General features: G+C 48.5%; 1 non-coding gene across 1 annotated transcript; it reads left to right on the forward strand.

Annotated features, from left to right (window-relative positions):
• The first annotated feature begins 1,392 nt into the window (after window positions 1-1,392).
• Window positions 1,393-1,499, forward strand: LOC132536510 (U6 spliceosomal RNA). The gene has a single exon (XR_009548055.1). It is a non-coding gene; the product is annotated as a U6 spliceosomal RNA (small nuclear RNA).
• The last annotated feature ends 2,426 nt before the right edge of the window (window positions 1,500-3,925 follow it).

The raw sequence follows: 3,925 nt of genomic DNA on the forward strand, positions 1-3,925 counted from the left end.
GATAGGACAGAGAGAAATGGAGAGAGGAGGGGAAGACAGAGAGGGGGAGAGAAAGACAGACACCTGCAGACCTGCTTCACCGCCTGTGAAGCGACTCCCCTGCAGGTGGGGAGCCGGGGTTCAAACCGGGATCCTTATGCCGGTCCTTGTGCTTTGCGCCACCTGCGCTTAACCCGCTGCGCTACAGCTCGACTCCCCTTGCCTTACATTCTTTACCAAGCCAGGCCAGAGACCTAGACTCGTTCTATAGTACTCCTTCTCTTTTAAAATTTATTTTAATTAATTAATGTTATTAATTTTATTTTATGCCTCCAGATTTAGCACTGGGGCTTGGTGCCTGCACAATGAATCCACTGCTCCTGGGGGCCTTTTTTTTTTTTTTCCCTTTGATAGAACAGACCCCATGTGGGAGAGAGGGAAAGTGCAGAGCACTGCTCAACTCTGGTATATGTGTTTGTCCTGGGAACTGAACCTGGGACTTTAGGTTTGCAATTCCTGTGCTCTACTCGTACACACCACCTTCACTGAAAGGCATTGCGTGACTTGCGTCACAGTCAATCCCTTTGTCAGGAACGCGTTCCCAGGCCTGGGGATCAGGACCATCAAGGTTCTAGACCCAGTGTGGCTGCCTGCTAGGCTCCGTGTTGAACCATTTCCTGTGCTCGGGACCTCTGGGAAGCAGGTAAGCCATGCCAGCACTCTCACTTTCAAAGGGAGCTCAAGAGACTCAGAGCAGCCCAGGAGGAGGCAGTGTTGGCCTGTAGGTGATTTCACCCCATGTGCTCATTGTGGCGGGAACTGCGTACCTGGGCTCCTAGCCCCCCACAGGCAGTGAACTCATGTCTGACTCAAGCACTAGGGTGGCCTCCTGTCCACTGATCCATTGTCTGCAGCAGGTACAAATGCCAGAGCACAGGAAGAAGGGGAGAAGCCTTGGAGGAAAGGAAATGTGTGCTCCAGCCACTTAAAGCCTATTTTTACTACTTATTAATTCAACCTGATTTATGTATCTATTGGATAGAGAAAGAGAGAAATCAAGATGAAAGGGAGAGATAGAGAGGAAGAGAGACAGAAAGACATCCATTTCACCCCTTATGAAGCTTCCCCTCTGCAGGTGGGAACCAGGGGCTTGAACCCAGGTCTTTGTGCACTGCAATGTGTGTGCTTAACTAGGTGCGCCACCGCCAGAGTCTGAGTGTATCTTCCCCGACACCAGGTGTTTTTATTTTGTCTCCAGGGTTATTGCTGAGGCTCGGTGCCTGCACCATGAATCCACTGCTCCTGGAGGTTATTATTTTTTCCCCCTTTTGTTGCCCTTGTTGTTGTGGTTATTGTTGTTGTTGTTATTGATGTTTTTGTTGTTGGACAGGACAGAGAGAAATGGAGAGAGGAGTGCTCACTTCGGCAACACATATACTAAAATTGGAACGATACAGAGAAGACTAGCATGACCCCTGCGCAAGGGTGATACACAAATTCGTGAAGCGTTCCATTTAAAAAGAAAGAAAGAAATGGAGAGAGGAGGGGAAGAGAGAGGAGGAGAAAAAGATAGACACCTGCAGACCTGCTTCACTGCCTGTGAAGCGACTCCCCTGCAGGTGGGGAGCCGGGAGCTCAAACCGGGATCCTTATGCCGGTCCTTGCGCTTTGAACCATGCATGCTTATCCCACTATGCTACTGCCCAACCCTCAGGTGTTTTGTTTTTAATTTAAAAAATTATCTTTATTTATTTATTGGACAGAGACAGCCAGAAATTGAGAGGGAAGGGGGTCATAGAGAGGGAGAGAAACAAAGAGACACCTGCAGCCCTGCTTCGCCAGTCACGAAACTTTCTCCCCACATATGGGGACCGCGGGCTCAGACCTGGTCCTCGAGCATTGTAATGTGCATCCAGCCAGAAGTTCCGCCACCCGGCCCATCCCGGGTGTATTTTTAAAGGCATGTCTTTTTTTAGAAGACTGCTGGAAGAACTGCTCAAAGTTATGCTTAGTCATAGTAGGGAGAGCAGACAATAATGGCGACATATACATATTTACACATCAGGAGACTAAAAACACAGTTTTCTCTCTTTAGATAGAGAGCAAAAGAGACCAGAGCACTGAAGCTGCCTTTAGGGCAGCGGGGGGGGGGGGGGGGGGGCAGGCTCAAACCTGGGCCTCACATATGGCAAAACAGTGCACTGAGTGAACCATTTTGCCAGCCCTGAGCCCTCTTAATGCATGCCCCCAGGAATATGTACTCTCTACTCGCTCCCCAGAACACATCTTTCAGGGCAGGTGGAAGTCTCTTTCAAAATCCACATCCTTCAGGGGGCCAGGTGGTAGCGCAGCAGGTTCAGAACACAGGGCGCAAAGCGCACAGACAGGCTTAGGGATCCCAGTTTGAGCCTCCGGCTCCCCACCTTCGGGATTCACAGGCGGCGAAGCAGGTCTGCAGGTGTCTATCTTTCTCTCCCCCTCTCTGTCTTCCCTTCCTCTCTCCATTTCTCTCTGTCCTATCCAATGACAGCAACAATAACAATAATGACAATAATACTGATAAACAACAAGGGCAACAACAACAACAAAAAAAGGGAAAAATAGCTTCCAGGAGCAGTGGATTTGTAGTGCAGGCACTGAGCCCCAGCGATAACCCTGGAGAAAAGAAAAGAAAAAAAAGTCCATGTCCTTCAAAGATTAATTTTTTTTTCTTTTCTTTTTTTCCCTTTGCTTCCAGGGTTATCACTGGGGTTAGGTACCTGCACTATGAATCTACTGCTCCCGGAGGCCATCTTTTTCCCCATTGTTGTTGTTGCTGCTAGATAGGACAGAGAGATATTGAGATAAGAAGGGGACAGAGAGATATTGAGAGAGGAGGGAAAGATAGAGAAAGGGAGAGAAAGACAGACATCAGCAGACCTGCTTCACCGCCTGTGAAGCGACCCGCCTGCAGGTCTATACACTATCCTTGCACAGGTCTATACACTTGGCGCTATGCGCTCTTAACCTGGTGCGCTACTGTCTGGCCCCTTGCTTCTATTTTTCTTTAATTTAACTTATTTATTATTGGATAGAGACAGAGAAAAACTGAGAGTGGAAGGGGAGACAGAGATGGATAGAAACAGAGAGACATCTGCAACTTTGAACCCAGGACCTTATCCACTGTACTGTGTGTGCTTAACCAGTTATGTCACCACCTGGCAACCTATTTTTTTTTTCCTTTGCCTTTGGGACTTCAATGCTCCAGGCTGACCTTTTCAGAGTAGATAGATAAGACTGAGACTGAGAGTAGGAAGGAAGAGAGAAACACACACACATAGGCACAGAGAGAGAGAGAGAGAGGGAGAGAGAGGAGAGGGAGAGGGAGAGGGAGAGGGAGAGGGAGAGGGAGAGGGAGAGGGAGAGGGAGAGGGAGAGGGAGAGGGAGAGGGAGAGGGAGAGGGAGAGGGAGAGGGAGAGGGAGAGGGAGAGGGAGAGGGAGAGGGAGAGCACCCAAAGCTTCCTTCAGTGCAGTGAGAACTGGGCTCAAGCATGGTTTACACACACAACAAAGCAGTGCACTAGCCAAGTGAGCTATTTCATCTGCCCCTGTTTAAATAAAAAAATTCTTTATTGGGAGTTGGGTGGCAGTAGCGCAGCAGGTTAAGCACACGTGGTGCAAAGCGCAAGGACTGGTATAAAGATCCCGGTTCGAGCCCCTGGCTCCCCACCTGCAGGGGAGTCGCTTCACAGGTGGTGAAGCAGGTCTGCAGGTGTCTATCTTTCTCTCCCCTTCTCTGTCTTCCCCTCCTCTCTCCATTTCTCTCTGTCCTATCCAACAACGACATCAATAACAACAATAATAACTACAACAATAAAACAACAAGGGCAACAAAAGGGAATAAATAAATATAAAAAATATATTTATTTATTTATTGGATAGAGACAACCAGAAATCAAGAGGAAG

Source organism: Erinaceus europaeus, unplaced genomic scaffold, assembly GCF_950295315.1.
Source record: "Erinaceus europaeus unplaced genomic scaffold, mEriEur2.1 scaffold_265, whole genome shotgun sequence".
In the NCBI taxonomy this organism is placed as follows: domain Eukaryota; kingdom Metazoa; phylum Chordata; class Mammalia; order Eulipotyphla; family Erinaceidae; genus Erinaceus; species Erinaceus europaeus.